The sequence below is a fragment of the Crocodylus siamensis genome, chromosome 2, assembly GCF_052110815.1.
Source record: "Crocodylus siamensis isolate JL-2025a chromosome 2, ASM5211081v1, whole genome shotgun sequence".
In the NCBI taxonomy this organism is placed as follows: Eukaryota; Metazoa; Chordata; order Crocodylia; family Crocodylidae; genus Crocodylus; species Crocodylus siamensis.
Genome location: NC_143396.1, coordinates 102048959 through 102068720, shown reverse-complemented (window position 1 = coordinate 102068720; position 19762 = coordinate 102048959). Strand labels below are relative to the sequence as shown.

General features: G+C 41.3%; 1 long non-coding RNA gene across 1 annotated transcript in view; it reads right to left on the bottom strand.

Moving 5' to 3' along the window:
* The window catches only part of LOC149870580 (uncharacterized), a 145831-nt gene extending 135160 nt beyond the window's left edge, over positions 1–10671 (bottom strand). Inside the window, exons 1-2 of the long non-coding RNA XR_016440462.1 lie at positions 10572–10671; positions 1833–1910 (exon numbers count right to left, since the gene is read on the bottom strand). This is a non-coding gene — a long non-coding RNA (uncharacterized LOC149870580). The remainder of the gene's footprint in view (positions 1–1832; positions 1911–10571) is intronic.
* Positions 10672–19762: the final 9091 nt, after the last annotated feature.

The following is a 19762-nucleotide window of genomic DNA, read 5'->3' as shown; positions in this document are numbered from 1 at the left end:
ATCAGTCAGTTTGTATAGGCTTACTGAACATCCTCTTCATTCAGGCATTAGGTCATAGCAAAAGAATCAAACCTAAATTTAACCATTCCTACATTTTAAAACAATAAGTACTGTTTTATACCAGATATGTTAAGAGTTTTGTCACACACAAAAACATATGTGGCTAGGCAAGCCCGAATGAATGCCCAAAATGAAAATGTTTCTGAACTACAGGAACTCTGGGGCTGAAACATTGCAACCAAATCCTATTCCTCTGATGCACTGAAAGAAATGGCCAAGGGATAACGTATTCCAGAGCCTCTAAGTGACTTAAAGCAAGGGCACATGGAAAAGTTACTACAACAGAAATAAGGACGAGGATTCACAGCACATTAGCTAGTCCACAGTAATTTTTTGCAAGCATGATGCCGTCACTAGATGAATCAAAACTAACTCACAGTGGGCACATCTACATGAGACACTAACTGCACAGTAGCTTAATACTATTGCACAGTAGCGCATTAACATGGCTTTTGCCCTGCATACTACTACGCAATAGAAGGCTGTGAGCTAGTGCTCTTAATGGCTAGCACTATGGAAGAAAGAGACTTGGAGGTCATCATTGACCACAAGATGAACATGAACCTGCAATGCGATGCTGCGGCTAGTAAAGCGACCAAAACGCTGGCTTGCATCCATAGATGCTTCTCAAGCAAATCCCGGGACATCATTCTCCCCTTGTACTCAGCCTTGGTGAGGCTGCAGCTGGAGTACTGCATCCAGTTTTGGACCCCACAATTCAAAAAGGATGTGGAGAAGCTTGAGAGAGTCCAGAGAAGAGCCATGTGTATGATCAGAGGTCAGAAAAACAGACCTTAAGACGACAGGCTGAGAGCCATGGGGCTCTTTAGCCTGGAAAAGCGCAGGCTCAGGGGCAATCTGATGGCCACCTATAAGTTTATCGGGGTGACCACCAGTATCTGGGGGAATGTTTGTTCACCAGAGCTCCCCAAGGGATGACGAGGTCGAATGGTTATAAACTACTGCAAGACCATTTCAGGCTGGACATAAAGAAGAATTTCTTTACTGTCCGAGCCCCCAAGGTCTGGAACAGCCTGCCATAGGAGGTGGTTCAAGCACCTACATTGAACACCTTGACCGGTAAATTGGATGCTTATCTTGCTGGGATCCTTCAGGTGGGGGGCTGAACTCGATCTTCCAAGGTTCCTTCCAGCCCTAATGTCTATGAAATCTATGAAACTATGAAATCTATGAAAAAGGGTAGCTTTCATTTACCATGGGATTAAAGTATACATAAGCGAAGTAACTTTGGAGCAGATAACGTTATATATGGACAGTTATTTATGATTCTCAGATATAGTGATTTTTTATTTTTTTATTTGGACTGTGATATAGAAGACCATGAGAGTATTAAATATTAGCACTTGTCACATAACTATGACCTTAGGCAGCCAGCATGCAAATGTAAAATGTTAGGAATTTCTTAATTGACTTAAAAATATGTGTAACTATGTGTTTAACAGAGAATCAATGTTCACTCTCTTGTGTTATTAGAAACAAGAACTTTTTGTAAAGGAAATATCCTTTTTGAAGGCTGCACTATCAGATACATTCACAATGCGCTTTTGTGTGGCTACTTTTTTATGTATCAAATGCCTTGTCATACAGTAGCCTTCTTTGATATCACAAAAAATGCTGGCATGAACTTGGTTTATGTAGCAAAAATTCCCTCTTAAATGCAAAAAGTCTAACACATACTTTCATAGTTGCTCAGTTAGGATCTGGCCTGAAGGTTAGAAGATCTTGGCCCAATTCTCAAACAAGATTTCTACCTCAGTGAGTGACAAGTTGTCATGCTGTTTCCCTCAGACAGGCTGTCTTCATGGAGATTGAAGGGAAGAGGTCACATCCTGTTGCAAAAGAAAAAAATTCAGCTTTTATACTCTGTTATTCTTTCTAAGAAAAAAAAACCCCTACAATCTGGCCGGTGTATATCAGTTCAAACTACACCAGCAATGACTAGGGCCCAAAAAACCTTTTATTTAAGCTTCTATGTTGAAACAGGAAGGCACAGAGAAACCAGACGAGGAAGGACCCCTCTAAAAAAGGGAAATTTAAGATTTGCTCTGAAAGACTACCAAAAAGTCAATTATATTTAATTAGCAATCCGTTTTATTTTTCAGACATTTCTTGTCTAAAAAACTGATACTTACTAAAATGGTTAAAAGGGTTTTGTGCCCTTCGTCCTTCTGATGATTATTCAGTCTTTTAAATCATAATTAATGACACCTCACCCAATTCCCTATGAAACCCAAGTTAGATTGGCACGGATCATTTTTGAAAATCATACGCTGAGCATAAAACAGTGTATAGCTATATGGTAATTCGTCTTCACACCACCCTTGTAAAGTAAGTAATCATTCCTAGAGGAAAGGGGGAAGAAGAAATAAAGAGAAATGAAGTGATTAGCTAAAGTGATTAATTAGCAAAGCTAATAGCAGGAACTTCAAAGCCCATTATCATTTTCTTCCAAACTTGCACTGCTTCCCTGACTTATAATCAAAAACAATTTGGCCCTCTTTAGAGATCTTATTTATGGGCATTGCATATGATCAGGAGACCTATTATGTTGCTACTACAACCAGTCAATCCAGTCTACACTCCATAACAAGAGAATTGTTGGCTGCCTTATTGAAATTATGGTAGCTGGTAAATGTGCGCCGGAGCTGCAGGCAATGAATTTTGTTGTACTAAGAGACTGACAATTTGCAAGTCCAAATTAGGCACATTAGCTTGATCAAAATAATAATTGCTCATTCTAACTCTTCACTCATCTGTTGTATCAAAGCTGAACTGCACCTTTTTTTGGTTAGAGTTTGTGAGTGGAGGGAAAGTCAGCCTTGCTTGAACTTGAATGTAAGTGTTACCAATAACTTGTTTAATAAGAACAATACTTACTTTTTTTTTCCTGACTGCACAGAGGATTTCTAAAAGATGGCTCTTTAAATCTTATAAAATCTTTTATCTTGTAAAACAATAGCTAACAAGAACTTACCTCTGCCAGGATTCTGTACGGATGCAGTCATCCTGCTTTGACATACAGCTAAAGCTCAAGGGCTTGTTAGGTGCCAGAAACTGTGCTCCCTTGATTTGTTTTAAACAGAGGTTGAGCAGGTGATCAGCCCTACATTGATTTGGACAGGAATTTTCTTTCCTTCTTCACTAGAGTTTGTCCCGGAAGATACTAAATTGTTTCAATTAGATACAAACACAGGGCACAGCTACATGAGACGTTTACTGCCCAGTCGACTAATTAGCTGTGCAGCAAACATCTCTGCATCTACACGTGTGCCTTTATTAGGCTAGAGGAAACACATTTACTCTGCAGCAGAAGAATACCTGGAAATATCCCAGATCCCCAGGGCCCTCTGCCAGCTGGAATTGCTCTGACCCAGCTCAATGTGCGATGCTCCCAGGCACAGGTATAGATTCAGTGCCCAGGAGCAATAAACTCTGGACCAATAAGCCTTGCAGTTTAAAGTTCATTCATGCACTATAATAGCACACTTAGATGCACCCAGGGAAGCTTTAACAAGTCCTATCAAAACCAGAAAGCAGCAAAAATTGTCTGCTATAGCATCTACAAGCTTAAAAATCTGGCTTCTTTCTAGCATCCACCGTTTTGGGGGCTATACGGAAAAGATTCATTCACTGAATACCTGAGGATATGCCCACTTCACCCTTCTGGCATTGTAATACTAGAGACCAAATCATGGGTGAGTGATGACATGAGGCAGAAAACTAAATAAAATATGTTATTTACATTTATATAAATGATAACGGGTTCTTCCCATGTAAATCTTTCATGCAATTCCAGATAACTGTCTTGTAGGTAGGTCAGTTTGTTGTGTTGGGTTGTTTTTTTTTTACCATAGATCTGAAGTGGGGCTAAGGCTGGGACTCTAAAAAGCAGGTAAGGAAGATAAGCACCTCTTGGATTTGAAGCAATCTCATCATACAGAGATGGCAACGGTTGTTGTTAGAGAGATGAACAGAAACCACAGAAGCTCAGAAGTAGAGTACTCTGTGAATAAGGGCGTGAGAAGTCAGAAAGGCAGGTAGAGCCATAGGAAGAAAGTGCACAGGAGGCCATGCCTGCGGAGAGGGAGAGTTCTTGCACAGGGCTTCAGTGAGTGGCATGTGTAAAAGCAAATTGGTCTCTGAGGAAAGCTAACCTATGTATAAAGGACAGGCTAAAAAGCACTATCTATGCTTTAACGACATGCTCCTCACCGCAATATCTCCGTGCCTGACTTCTTCTCAAAGCTTTCCTCATACCTTTCACCTGACTTCTTCTTAAAGGGCAAGGTGACTACTAAACACAAGTAGGGAATACAGTCACATTATTATTCGAATGCATAAACCAGGTGCTCCCAGGCACTGGCTGTTCCGAACTTGGTATCTCATTTGTTACAAACTAGCACAAAGCTCCTCTGGGCACGCTGGACCCAAATAAATTCCTTAAAACACTAAATGAATTGAGACAGCTTTAATACAGAAATCAGGGTTTTTACTTCAGGTGAACAGACTGAAAAGGTCTGACATTTAGTCCCACGTGACCTTTATCAAGGTCAGTACAGAGTATACAGCTTTTGCCCTAATAAAGTGTTGTAGCCAGGAGTCTTTGACTTTGATAAAGGTCGTTTGGGTCCAAAATGCTGGATGTTTCAGCTGCCTTCACTTGAAATAAAAAGTATATTTTTATTGTGCAGATGTCCTAATTTGTAACATTATTAAACTATGTTGTTCTAGTTTCAGGAAAAACTTTGTCTGGCTGGCTTTTGTTATTTTGTATCAGATACAACCTGTTCTGTTGTGCTTGTTTACGGCTGCAAAGACATTTCTTTCAGCTCAGGCGTTCTGGCCATTTGATCATGCAGATCATGTGAGCTGAGCTTTTACTGATAAGACTAAACAGAAACAAATGTCTAAGCAGAATAGAAACATCTTGGTCAATTTTTTAAATAACTCATTCATTAAACCATGGAACTAAATAGAAAAGCTTGGCATTTGTGCATGTAGTCACACTGTACTTAGAATAATTGGGACCAGCTGTTATGCTTTCTGTTTCTGGAAGCATGTAACATTGCACAAGGCTAACAGAGCAAGAGGAGAGACAGTGAAGAAAGAAGTTTAAGCATGTAGTTTAAGTCTCAGTAATTTTTCATGCTCCTCTTTGGAAAAGTTCTGATTCAGGCAATGAAAGCCAACTTGAAAGGCAGCTTTCTGAAAGCAATATATTTTAACTCACGTTTTGACTTTCATTTTCATCGTGTAATTTCCACACACTCTAGCAAAGTCATTTTTTTTTTCTTTTTCATTTTTCCCCCTCTGTACATGTTTATTCAAGACAGACCACCTTGAATCAATTAAATACATGAGGAATAGAAACAAGGTTTACTTAATCATCCAAAGGGCAGGAGGAGAAAATATTCTGGAAACTATTTCCTGCTAATAATGCTTAGAATTGCATACTTCAAGCTTCCCTACCCTTCTTGAAGAAAGGGTGGCTACTTGAAAAGAGGGCTTGCTTAAAACTATAGATGTGCTACAAAGACTGTGATGATTCATGTACTGCAACAAAAGAAATACTAATTCATAGGCAAATTGTGTCTCACTGTATATGCCATTTCAGGGAAGTGAGTGAAGAGATATAAGATTACCCGGTTTCTTCCCCCTATATAACTACCTACATTGCAGACTATAGCATGAGCTTATAGCAGCACCATTGGCCAAACTATCTGAAGAGTCATGAAAGTTGGGTATGGTCCCAGATGACTGGAAGAAGGCCAATGGTGCCCATCTTTAAGAAAGAGAAGAGGGATGACCCCACAAACTACAGGTCAGTCAGTCTGACTTCGGTCCCAGATAAAATATTTGAAAAGTTGGTTAAGAAGGCCATCAACTACAAGCTTGTAACAGATGGGGTGCTAAACAGCAACCTGCATGACTTTGTGGAGGACAGATCATGCCTGACAAACCTTGTGTCATTCTATAACCAGGTTACTTACCATCTGGATGAGGGACATGAGGTTGATGTCATCTACTTAAACTTCAGTAAACCTTTGACTCTGTCTCCCATGGGATTCTCTCTAACAAACTGGAGAGTACTGGGCTGGACTAGTCTACAGTGAGGTGGGTGGACAACTGGCTCAGAAGCCACTCCCAGAGAGTGGTGAACAATCAGATGTCCTCATCCTGGAGGGCCATCTCCAGTGGATTAGTGCTCAGACCCATGTTATTCAATATATTCATTAATGATTTGGATGAAGGGGTACAAAGCGCAATGATTAAGTTTGCAGATGATACCAAGCTGTGGGGAGAGACTCCAGGAACTGGGCCTGTTCAGCATGAGGAAGAGAAGGCTGAGAGGTGACTTGATAGCTGCCTACACGTACTTCAGGGGGGAGAATCAAGAACTAGGAGAGCAACTATTCAGGAGGGTGAGGAGTATTCTCAAGGGAGGATGAGGACCAATGGGCATAAAGTAATAGAGGGTATTAGCTAACCATCAGTTTGGATATAAGGAAAGACTTCTTCTGTGTAAGGGTCACCAGAATCTGGAACATGCTGCCAGCAAAGGTGGTAAAGTCACCCTCCTTGGAGGTGTTCAAGACAAGGCTGGACAGGCATCTTGCTGAGCTCATCTGAGCCAAATACTTCCTGCCAATGGCAGAGGACCTTCCAGTTCTATGATTGTATGAGGAAGAGATCACAGTCAAGTATCCTCAAGAGGCAGGAACTTTACCAGTGCTTTTGCTTTGATGAATATTAAAGGCCAACTTCAAGAGGAGGGATAGAAAAAAGTCTGGATAATGCCTACTCTGTAGCCTGATGTTTAGCTTTCCTGGGAAGCAAAACATACAGGCTGTAGTCCCCTCTGAGTAAAAGTAGGGGTGGGGGTAGGCAGTTACCCTAACTGCTAGGCTATTGGACTAAAATAGGGCTGTCATACTAGCACCCACTAGCTCTCCCCCTGCCACATGGCTGTGCAGGCCACATGGCCTGGAGGTCACATGCTGCATCCTACACAACACACATAACAAGAAGGGAGTAGGAAAAAAAGCTACAGCCAACACAGCCTGCACAAGGGCTAAATGCCACCCACTGAGGATGTGGAAATGACTGCATGCTGCTGCTATTGCAGCCCATATGGTGGGGAGATCCTGGGGATCCAACCCTGCAGCATGCAGTCCACACAATGCTTAACCTGGATTCATCACTGGAACACACATGGAACAGGCAGGTTCCATGTGTGTTCCAATGATGAACAGCTCTAGGCTAAAACATGGGATGGCTACATTGTAACTGGAACAAAACCTCCCAGCTGTGGTTTTTGTCTAACTACAATTTGGGGACTGCCTAGCCTTATGTGCATACCTGAGAGATCATGCACCTACCTGGCCAAAGCGGAGCCCTATGGAACATGTCCAGTAGCCATGTGTTGCACCACGTAACTGGTGTACCCTTGACCTGCGAGCCTGGGTCGGCACAACCGGCTTGGCGCAGAAGGGATAGATGACAGGACAGGTGGGGAGTAGCAGCGAGTAGGAGTCAGGAGGCTTGAAGTGTATTGGTTGTATGAAAGGTTTATTGTTCTTATGCTACCGATGGTTGCAGCATAGGCAGGATAGCTGACTTGTTCAGTTACAGTGCATAAAACAGAACTGGTCAACAGCTCATGCACAGGGAAAAACTATAATGCGCTTTTGATCAGTAAACTTCCAAGAGCTCTTTGACGAGACGATCAGATGAACCAGTGAACGAGATACACCAAATGAAGAACAGCTGGCGGGGAGAAGGTGTCTACAGGTGGCCAATCTGCTGACGATCTCTCCAAGATGTGCGCGTGGAGTTCTCCGCTTAATGGCGGGAATCTGCTCTTAGTTATAGTCAGCAGTGACCAATCACTTCATGCCAATTGTGAATATTTACTGACCACCGATTACATTCTTACACAGTGACCTAGATACATATTCATCTGACCTAGATACCTATTCATTTGACCTAGACACATTATTCATCTGGCTGCCTTCAGCGGGTTCAAAAGGTCAACCTTATGGTTGGCACCTGCAATACTTATCATTGCAGACAACATGCTCCTTAAGTGTAGAGAACAAACTTTTAACAAACTCCAACTGCAATGCTGCTTTTAGCAAAGAAATAAAGGCTACTAGTGCTGAGGGGTCTTTATGGCCTGCGTCCTTACTAAGTTATTGTGGTCTTTTGCTTTCCTGGCTTCGGCACTCTAACCGACAGGTAAAACTCAGACATGACACCATGCACATGCTGAATTGCAACCTTCACTTAAGTACCAAAACTGAAGGAAGATATACAGATGAGTACTGCCTTTTGGCACTTCAAGTAAAACAGTGTAACCCTTTGTGTCTCCATCACAATCTGAGCCCCGTTATCCCTGAGGCAATAAAACGTATACACTCTCCCATACTTAGAGACTGTGGCTGAATCATAGCTGATATTGTTTTTCCTTCAACGTACCTAAAGATTTCAACAAGCTTTACAATAAATCGCAATGTATATGTAATATTGAGGGATTCTTGAAGTAGACCTTCATCTGAGCTGGATGATATTGGCCTTAAAAAAATGCACAGCAGGTGCAAAACAATATTCATATCTATTTCCAATTTCCTTTCGGGGTTGGTTTGTTTGCTTTTGTTTTTTGCTAAGAATTTCTCCCTTGTCACCATCCTTACAGATCTCCAATGACAAAAGAAGCTGACTTCACTTTTCATAGGGATATGGAGTGACCCAGGATACACCACCTTCACTGTTCAGCTCTCAGGAGCAAGGAAGGGAAAGGTATTACTGAGTTTAGGAGAGATTACATGAAGCCCATTTTCACAGACCTGCCAATCCTGAATCCAGTCTCATACTCTCATAGTGCTTAGGGTTGGAAGGGATCTAAACAGATCATCAGGTCCAACCCCCTGCCCTGGGCAGGAATGAGTGCCGGGGTCATAACACCTCAGCCAAATATCTGTCCAGCCTCCTCTTGAAGACCCCCAAGGTAGGAGAGAGTACCATCTCACTTGGGAGCCCATTCCAGAGCCTGGCAGCCCTAACTGTAAACTAATGTCTCCTGATGTCCAGCCTGAACCTTCTTTCTAACAATTTGTGGCCATTATTCCTAGAAACCCCCAGAGTGGTGCCTGCGGGAACAGAGCCTCACCCAATTTCCACTGGTCCTCCCTGGTGGGTTTGTAAATGGCCACCAGATCCCCCTCAGCCTTCTTTTGTGGAGGCTGAATAGATTCAGGCCCTTTAGCCTGTCTTTGTACGGCCTGCCCCACTGCACCTTGACCATGTAAGTGGCCCTCCTCTGGACCCTCTCAGTGTTAGCCACATCCCCTCTGAAGTGTGGTGCCCAGAACCGGACGCAGTACTCCAACTGCAGCCTGACCAGTGATGCATAGAAAGGAAGGATCACTTCCCTGGACCTACTTGTGATGCATCTGTAGATGCACGACAAGGTGCGGTTAGCCTTTCTGACCACTTCCTCACATTGGTGGCTCATGTTCATCCTGGAGTCAACAATGACTCCAAGATCCCTTTCTACCACTGTTTTGACAAGAGGGCTGTTCCCCAGCCTATAGGTGTGTTGCTGGTTCCCTGGAAGAGGGAAGATACTATAAGTTACAAAGCTATCCTCATCTTGAGTTGGAGAATTCCACATGGAGCAATCCTGCTGCCATTCCCCAGTCCTGGGACATAGAGACCTCCACAGATGTCCCCAGTACCTAACCAAGATTTGAGAGATCTGTGTAGATTCGTCTGAAAGGATTGGATAGAGGAATCTGTGATTTGTAGGAAATTTAGGTATATTTCTCCCCTGCAGAGATTCTGAGTGAACAAAAGTGAATTAAAGCACTCAGGCTCTGATTGAAAAAGAAGCTGCTACAAGCACACATCTGTTATCTGTCCTACAGCGCTCACTCATTTGCGTTCTCCCTCCTCCACCACACCAACTTCTCCTCCTTGAGGCACATATTTGACAAATCCAGATTAAGATGATGTTGAGACTGATTTTATAATAGTAGAGTGGGAAACAATTTTGTCTCTAATAACAGCCTATTCCTACTGCCTAACAAAGAAACTTATCCCTATGGGAGAGAAATCTGAAAAAAAACTAGGTATGTTTCTGGACAAGGGATCAAAGTTTTACTTGAGCCTTGAGGTAATTGCAAGAACCAAGAGACCCCCTGCATGCGCCTTGTGAACTGACCTCAAGATTCAATAAAGCATAAGCTTCAAGGTTTGTATGCTCAAGAATAAGTTCTGTACCGGTATATTTTAGTAGAGCATTTTAATGTAAGAAGGTCATTTCTCATAATAGAAATAGTTCTTTTTTCTTTTTTTAATCAGAGATTACACCAAGTACAAGGTTACAATACTGTCCAATGCTGTTGCCTTTGCATAAATCTAGTGAAGTTATCAGAAACAGCATAAAAGATGGGGAACACCAGCTTCTTCAATCCCTTTTCTCTGCTTACCTCACAAAGTTCATGTACTCAAGCAACTCAGTTAGCTCCCTCTGATGAGGTCCCCACCATTCTTAATCACTCCCTCTTCCTGAAAAGCTCTTCCTTGAATGCTGCTGCACCCCATTTATGCATTTGGCTAGTAAGGAGATCCTAATTGCTGAGGAGGCCCCTTTCTGCAATCAGAACTGCTATTGGTCCTGGTCCCTATACCTGCCCAAGGCACTTTGTTCACTGAAACTTTTCAGGGCAGCAGGAGTCCACATTAGAAAATCTACTTGGAGGGCTGAGGCTGCAGCAAGACTATATACTTTGGATGACCCTAACAGCAACTCTGAACAGGCTGGCACAGCTTCACAGAGGAAACTAAACTGTTCAGGTTCCCAGGGAAGAATAACAATCTGTCTCATGGACCTTTTCCACTAGAAGTATTTTATATGAGTTATTTGCAGGGGGGGAGGGAGGGAATCTCTGTATTTATTCCTTAGAAATCTTAGAAATATTTTTACTATCAAAGGGAATAGTAAAAATAGCATTACGTTTTGTGTCTGGCTTCCAAAACTTTATGATATCAGTAATGCATAACACATGAACAGTTCCCAAAATGTGTCAAATAGTGTGACAAATTCAGGCAAGTATTCAGGGCTTAACTCTCCTCTCTGTCTGAACTTTATTCAACCTAGGGGAAGAGTAGCCTTGCAGGTTGCAACCATCTGATCCTGTGCTAGCCTACCTCAGTGGTAATAAGAACTGTTAAAGGGCTGCTTTAAATTTCACAGTAGTGTAAGGCTCCCACAGGATGCATGATACTTCACAGCAGAGACTCCCCATGCCTGAAGAAAGGTGACTGTCTCCGAAAGCTTGCCAATAATTTTTTTCCAACTGCTCAGTTGGTCTAACAAAAGATATCACATCTACTCAAAGAACTTTGCCTGCCTTCACAGGCTGTGCACATTCACTTAGCAGTGTCTACCTATTAATGACCCAGATTGTGATACACTTACATTAAACAGCATCTTAATCTATAAATAGTCCCATTCATTTCAAAGGTGCAATTCACAGATACAAATGTTACATAGTGCAAGAGTGCAAAATCAAGAGGTGTGTGCGTGTATACATACGCACTATATGGATATCAATATAGATATATGCAAATACACACCGCATTTACCTTGATAGCTAAACATATGCATACACACATATCATATATTACAAATATAAATCAAGCTTTGAAATCATTGACTAGAAATAAATTGTTTTTAAAAATTCAGGTTCTTAGGTCATGTAAACGGTCATTGTTCAAGTCACAGTAGATGAAGGTCTGGTCCTCCCTCTGTTTAAGTATATTGGGAGGCATAGAATCTACCTATATGTGAACAGACATATATATATTAACATACTCAATGTAAGTATATTTCCTGGTTTTTCCAATTGGAGAAAAAAACTTTAAAAAGCCCTATCTACCTTCTCCTTTCCTGCAATTAGAAGAGATCCTAAGATGACATAAGCTAATTAAGGAGAAACGGAAGGATGGTATGTATGTGTAACTGTTGCCCTAAAAAAGGAAATGGTATCAATAATGCAGCAATAAAATACTTGAAAGGAAATGGATTTTTGATGAAGTCAGTTTTTCAGAGTCTATCCCCAGAAAAGAGAATAATGCCTTTAAATTGCTATTAATGATGACTGCTAGTGCTAGTTAATGTTTTGCCCTTTGGAGAAAATACAACTCAGTAATACAAGAGCTACATAATAAGCATCTTTATCTCCTTGGAATTCACAGGCCTTTTGTTATTTTTTTCTCTCACAATCTTCCTGTAAACCAAATACCACTTGAGCTGATTCACACAGACCCTTGAGAGGAAGATACGGAAGGGCAGTCAGTTTTCTCATGAGAAGTTCAGCATGGAGAAGTTCCCCTTCCTTTCCAGCAAATCCTAAGACATTTTGCACCCAGCTTGACCTGGCAGATGTAACTCTTCTGCTTTCACTCCTTAATTTATTTGCATTTGGCTCAGGTTCAAAGCTTTTTTTAGTGCCGATGGTTTTCCTTGCTGGAGCGGATAGGAATTATTAAAAAGCCAAGACCCCTCTCAGGCTTCACTACAAGAAAAGAGTGTGATTCTCCTTGGAACTTAGAGAAAAAGGGGCAGATGAACTGACAGCCAAGAGCTCCCATTTTGCCAGCTTGAAGGATCCTTGCCCGCAGCCAGTCACCATATGTCTGGCTCCAAACTATGGAACAGACAGGCCAGAATGATACACAGTATTCAGATGGTCTGCTCTTTCTCTCAAGAGGGAGAGTACACTTTGAAGCTTATATTATCTGGCTTTCCTTTCCAATGTGATACTTAAAAGGCCCCGTTCTGGAAAGCTCTAATCTTAAACTTTCACACGATAATGTAATAATTATTTGGAAAGAAACCGAATAGTGGTGAAAAGCAGTCTATGGTAATATATACACACAAATGTATCTGTGCACCTCATTTTTATAGATAGACTTGAAACATCTCAAGTTACATCCTTAGCCCCACTGAACCCAGTCATAACTAATTTGTTTGAATGACTAAACCTGTCAACTAGCTTATTTAGAGAATGTGCTGCTTATACATTAAATAAAAGAATGATATTAGTTTAGTTAACTATGTGTTAACTAAATTAATATAGAAAAAAGAGAGATAGGACTCAGGGCCCTCAAATACAGTTTCCAGATATAGCAGGCAACAATGACACGTGATTGCTTTCATAAACTGATCAGTTCCATTCTAAAAGTGGTTTAGGCTTCTTTGCTTTTATATCCCTGACGGCTATTCCAGAACCTCACTGTTCTCTGACGGATAGAAACCTAATTTCCAGCCTAAATTTATTCATGGACAGTTTATACCCATTTGTTCTTGTGCCAACATTGCCTTTTAGCTTAAATAGTTCTTTTCTCTCCCTGGTGTCTATCCCCTTGATGTATTTATAGAGAACAATCATATCCCCTCTTAGCTTTCATTTTGCTAGGCTAAACAAGCCAAGCTCTCTTAGTCTCCTTATGTAAAATAGTCTTTCCATCCCTTGATCATCCTTGTAGTCCTTCTTTGATATGGTTCCAATCTGAACTCATCTTACTGGAACACTAATGACCCCAGATTGTACACAGCGTTACAGATGAGGTCTCCCACAAGTGCCTTTTAACAAAATCGTTAATACTTCCCTAGTTATACTAGAAACGCCAGTACATACACAAACAATTCATGTAATCATTCTACAATCATGATACAAAACTCTTATAACAATTTATGTAACAAATATCCATATATTTCTAACTTAAAATAATTTAAAAAGTCAGCCTTGCTACCAAGCAATAGAACATTGTATTTCTAAGTTCTGTCTGAATCTGCCCTACTAGTCTAAACTCTTCTTTTCCCCCCACATACAGACAAAATATGGGTTTGATGACCTTTGGCCCTGGATATACAACACATTTACACCAGTGGGACCACTTTTTCCACTTTCATGTGAAAAAAGAAAAAATATATCCTTTCAGTCTAACTTGCACATATCCAATATGAAAGTATCCTGGGGAAAAGTGGGGGTAAATTATACCAGCATGAGTCTCATTAATGTGTGTATCATGTATCTACATATCAAGCTAAGTGAACTGTTACCTCCTCCCATTCCACCTCCTGGTGAAGCACTATAATAATAGCCCTTACAAAGGATATGTGCAGACATTAAAGCTATCAGGTGGATGTACGTATACATACAGGGTGTTCAGATCAGGCAAATATAACAGGCTCAATGTAACCTGAGGAGGTGCGCTAAGTAGATTGGGCTAACCCATGCCCCATTACATGGAATATGTGTATATTGTTGGAGTGCAGCTCTATGAATGGGAAAGCCAAACCACTTACCCCTATGAGGCTGTACTTTCCCTTTCCCCCTCTGCCCACCCACCTAACCCATGAACTCCCTTCTCCCTTTGGACACACCTGTCCTTCCAATCCCACCAACCCCCCCTGCCCTTGGACCTGACAACCTCCCTGGGAGCCTGCAAGCTCCACCTCCCACAGATCCCACCAACTCGTCCCTCTACCCTGACTTACTTACTTAGATTGTGGTGCCAGTGTGGCTCCTGACACCAGCAAATGTGTGCAAAAGTGGAATCTGACTGATGATCATGTGGCTGAAAGTAAGCTGCATGATCATAGATCCAGCCCAGAGAATGTCTGCATGTGCCCTAAGTGAAGCTGACTGCCTGCCTATTCCTGATCCTGATGTAATTTATGTTGATGGAAAAAAACAATATCGATTACACTTCAGTAACTATGTAATACATCTCAAGTCTTAGTTAGGTTCTTAGAGGAAGATCTACAAAAGGACATATGCATTTAGATGCTAACTCCTCTTAAGTTTGGGGGCTGACCTAAGAGCTGGTCTAAATCATTCGCGGCTTAGGTTCAGTACTGCAGTGCATAACTTTTAGGCAATTTGCCACTGAACAGCCCTAGACACTTAACAGTGCATAGACCCCCTGCGAATGGGGAGAGTTTGGCACCTGGGAATAGCAGGCACAGGATCAGGAATTGTTTAAGATAGCCATTAGGAATTGCCGAATTGATATCTATGTGTCTTAAATGCCACCCAACTCAACTTAAATACCAACCTTTCCTGGAAAACTTTCAATAGAGATTCACAATACTGAATTGCTTCCTGGATTTAGGTGTCTCTGCCAGCCTTTTCTTGTAAAACATAGTAGGAGGAAGAGGAGAATCCAGTACCTAGTAATTACAGCACTCAGGCAGAGCTTCCCACTTCCCAGGGGAAGGTTGTAACACCAGACTACAATGTTGTTAGGGTAACAGTCTCTCTGCTCCCATTGTTGATGCTTTTCTGCTTTGCAAAGAATATTTAAATATTCATAGGTCAGAGAGAAAGAACACGAAGGAGCCTCAGTCTCTAGTCCAGCATTATAGCAGTAACCTGGGAGAAGGGAGACTTGGATTCTATACCCTGCTCCAGTGAATACTAGATATAAAATACTTAAGCATTTAAAGGAACCCAGTTTTCCCTTTCCTAAATGACTATACTAACCAACAAAGCATAGAGTAGCAATGACTTTTCCTATTTCTCTCTGTTCCAATTATTATTTAAATATTCCATGCAAAGTTGAACCAGTAAACAAGCATGTGTCTACATGAGACGCTACTGCACAGTAGCTCCTTGCTACTGCGCAGTAGTGTTGCTGGGCATTAACTATGATGTGATGCTACTGCACATTATTAACAAGCTACTGTGCAGTAGCATTGGAAATACTTACGCATGTACTAAATGACTGCACAATAACAACTGTAAAGTCTACCACTTATGTAGACGTAGCCTCAGGCTATGATACCTAAAACCTAGTGGTCAGAGCATTTACCTGGGATAAAGTCCCTGAAGCAGAGGAGGAAACTGAACTGAATTTTCCATTCTAGCCACTGAGCTTCTGGATAAAGGGAACACCATGATCTGCTGAGTGTTGTGGAAGGCCCAAAATATATAATGTATAATTCCCAGAAGACATCCAAGGGCTCTGTCTCTGCAAGTGAGATAGTGGGTGGGAATGTCTAATATTGAGGTAAAAACAAGGTTTAAGCATAAGTTAGTTAGCTAGCAGTTTGGCATTGTTGAGGCTCTGATAGTTTTGGGAGTGCCCAAAGCAGACCTCTAGGCATCAGACTGGAAATGTAAGCTTGGTTAAGTCTTGGTGCTCTCAGAGTTAGGAAGTAGGGGTTCTGAGGGTCTAAATTTAGGATTTAGGTACCTAAAACATATGTTAGGCAGGACTTGGGCACATAAATGGTTTTGTGGAACTAGCCCTTAGTAAATAAGTAAGCATATCTCCAAATTGTATCAAAGCTGGAACCTTTGCCAGCCTAGAGAGATCCAACTTACCTGATTACTGGTGTGGTTACTCCAGGACTGAACTGAGGCAAACCTGCCAAGTAATATAAAGAGACTTACTTCATCATTAACTAGAAGTCGGACTGTACTAAAAGGTTTTCTTTAGCCGAGTTTGTTTAATTATATTTTAGCGATCACTGAAAGAATCAAAGATAAAGTCTGAATACCTCTGTATTATGTTTCCAGGAAAGGAGGGAAATGAAAGACATAAGCATGACATTGCTTAGAAATATGTTGTTATCCTCCATAGGATTAGGAGCCGGGACCAAAGATTTATGAAGCATCTGGACACAAGAGCAAGGAAGGCTGGAGAAAAGGAATCAGAAAGAAATTTTAAAATGATATTCAGAATAGTTCCTCCATTTTTCTGCCTTCAACATTCTGTAGTTCTACAAAACAGTGTTGCCATTATATTCATATGATTATAGTGTGTGCGCTTTTTAAACATTTTTATGGCACTTTTAGCTGACACAAACACACATATTTGCTTGCTGGTTTGTGACCTTAAAGAGTTTATTAATGAAAACTTTGCAGTTCGAACAGAAAAAGAATTTTAGCCTGAAGTAGGCTGTCATTGGATGACTGCTCTATTTCAGAGGTCAGCTACTATAGCAGGATGAGGGTAGTTAAAGGTGACCTGGAAAAGAAGAAAACAAATATTAGTGTTGCAGCCTTTTTTATTTTTTATGATATATAAAGATGGCATGTCAGGGTTTTGGGGGTTTTTTAATTTCCTGTTTGATTTTTGTATCAGTAGGGACACAGCTATAAGTTGTAACGGGTAAGAATATTCTTCACATAAATAGCACATTCAAAATATTTAATAAATGATTTAGTTAGGCTGATTGGTATCTGGACTTCAGAACTGGTAGCCCTTTTACAAGGGGCTTTGTCAGAAAGTTACTCCAGCTCTAAAGCTATAATAACATGAGTAGGCCACACATTCTTATTAGGGTAATACAGAGAAATAGAGGCATAAAGTGCCATTAGTATTGAAACATTTTTTTTAAATAAAATATCCTTAATTCTTCAGAGGGATTTTTCATGGAATAGAATGTGTTCAGCCGTGCTTAACTTTATTTCTGCTATACTTGCCTTCTATGAACTTTCTCCTTACTCGAGTATTACATTTCCTGATTGGCACTGGACTCAAGGTGGCAAAGGCAGGACAATCTGCTGTGACAAAATGTTTTTTCTTAAGGGAGTTCTGCATGAGCACATTGCATGTTTTCCACAAAGATTTCCCTCTCTTTCAAGAACAAGGTGAAATTGGAGGTGCTAGGAAACACCATAGAGCAACGAGAAAAACTTAATCCTATTACGAGATGAAAAAGGAGGTGAGCTAAACTGTTGCTAAAATGGCAGTTTTTTAGTTTATCTGCCATACACACAGGACTTCAAGCTGCAAATAAAGTCCATATTGTAGTATTATCTAGGTTTTGAAAGCTGTGGAATCCTTTCTAGGTTAGAGAAATAAAGCGTTAGTGTTGAAGGAAAGGACAGAAAGTCAACATATTTCCGAAGCAAAAAATAAATGGCTCTGACATTATATGAATAAATAAAATACAAAAAGTTAGCTGGGAAAATTACTATTCTTTTTAAGTGAGGGCAATGGCCTCTTAAATCAACACACAAATATGGAAAAGAAATAAAGCTTGATTATGCCACATTTTTGGGTCCAGAAGAATAAGAATAACATTTGTAGGGAACATAAATTAACATTTCACATTACAGAACTATTGGTTTTCCCCCATTCATCTCCCAGAAGATAGACTGTGGGAATTTTTTTTTCACACAAGCTATCTGCCTTGAACACAGTCAGTAGCTGCCCATGAAGACAGTAGTTACAATACTGTAAATACAGTATGAACTAAACAACCATCGAGTGAGACTGCTAAATATTATGAGATTGAACAATTTAAAAATTGTTTAACCTAAAAATAATACAGTTTAAGGCACTACATTTTCAGAAATGGACAGTAAGTCTAATTTAAATTTATAGTAAGCTGTTAAATGTATACCTTTCAGAAGCCAGTTGAAACAACTTAGATTCTTAAAATTAAGCTTGTGATTAAGGCAGCGATGTCAAAGATGTGGACCATGGAGTTTTTCCAACCATCATAGCTTTTCACAGTGGCATAAGCCCCAGGAGCTAAGGGGCACATAATGGAGGAAGATAGGTGCCTAACTCTGTCTCTCCCTGTCTCCCCATCTGCATCCTGTACCTTCCCTGCTGGGGCTTCAGGTATCAGGTGTGGCACTGGGTGCAAGACAGGAAAGGAAGGCATATCAGCAGTTCCAGGATTGGACCTAGACATAATTTGTAGGGAAGCTGTTGCTGAGGTGGGAGGGTTGTGGGGGGTTAACTCTTTACCTGTTCTTATCCCTGTGGGATATAGGCTTTTCTTGGCATTTAGGATGCAGACAGAAGTGCATCTCCCCGATATAACTGAAAAGACTTTGAAAGAACTGTTCTGAGTTACAACGATCCCCTAGACCAAACAGAAGTTCACTGTTGGTTCCAGGGGACAGGGGAATATAGCTGCTGGCTGTAAGCCTAAAGCTGGTTTCCCCTAGCAAAAGCCCCTCCTCCCTGCCAGCCCAGGCTGTTTTCAGAATGGGACGGGGGAAAGGGAGCAGAGGGAGCTCGTTCTAGCAGTTCCCCAGCCAGCACTGGAGGGTGGGGCAGGGGGAAGTGGGGAGAGGCTCCAATACACCCACCCCACCCTCCAGTGCCAACTGCAAAAAACCCCAAGCAAACTCCTTCCACCCCTTTCCCCTCCCCCCACCCCCATTCTGAAATAGCTTGAGGCTGGGAGGCAGAGCAGACACAAGTTACAGAAGATGCTTTGTTTTGAAATGTCTTCATCTGAACCCTCATGCAATGACAGTTCAGATTTTCACCCAATCGGTCACTTTTCAAGCTGTCTGTAGCTGTGCACTCGTGTTTGGCCACAGCTATAAATCACTTTCTGTGGGCAGGTCAGGCAAAAATTGTCACTTCTGTCTATGCCTTTAATTCAGCAGCAGCAGCTGCCTTGTTAATCTCTTAGTTGCTGGCTGTATCCATACTTCCCCCTTGCAGCAGCAGCTTCCCTAAGATCAAACCCTACCAATTATGTATTTGGGGGCCAGCACCCAGGGAGTTAACTCCACCCCACTGGGGACACTAGTCAGTAGAAATGGCATTAACCCCTGACCACTGTGAGATATCCTGGGGACAGGATCTGGCTACCAACCCAAATAGATGTGATACTCCTGATTTAAAGATC